Source organism: Juglans regia, unplaced genomic scaffold (assembly GCF_001411555.2).
Source record: "Juglans regia cultivar Chandler unplaced genomic scaffold, Walnut 2.0 Scaffold_5186, whole genome shotgun sequence".
In the NCBI taxonomy this organism is placed as follows: Eukaryota; Viridiplantae; Streptophyta; class Magnoliopsida; order Fagales; family Juglandaceae; genus Juglans; species Juglans regia.
The window spans coordinates 1-241 of record NW_023360039.1 but is presented as its reverse complement, the minus strand read 5'-3'; the positions used below and the strand labels follow the sequence as shown (position 1 = coordinate 241).

General features: G+C 51.0%; 1 non-coding gene across 1 annotated transcript; it reads left to right on the top strand.

Moving 5' to 3' along the window:
* The first annotated feature begins 120 nt into the window (after positions 1-120).
* On the top strand, positions 121-239 carry LOC118345843. The gene has a single exon (XR_004799299.1). It is a non-coding gene; the product is annotated as a 5S ribosomal RNA (ribosomal RNA).
* The last annotated feature ends 2 nt before the right edge of the window (positions 240-241 follow it).

Below are 241 nucleotides of genomic sequence, written 5' to 3'. Positions count from 1 at the left end.
AAATCTCGCCCTGCCCATCGCGTAGCCATGGGTTTGGATCAGATCTCCGTTTGGATTGGGATCGGAAGGACGCTAGTATGTCGCTCAAGGATTATACGAATTTTAAGTAATTAGTTTGATGGGTGCGATCATACCAGCACTAATGCACCGGATCCCATCAGAACTCCGCAGTTAAGCGTGCTTGGGCGAGAGTAGTACTAGGATGGGTGACCTCCTGGGAAGTCCTCGTGTTGCACCCCTC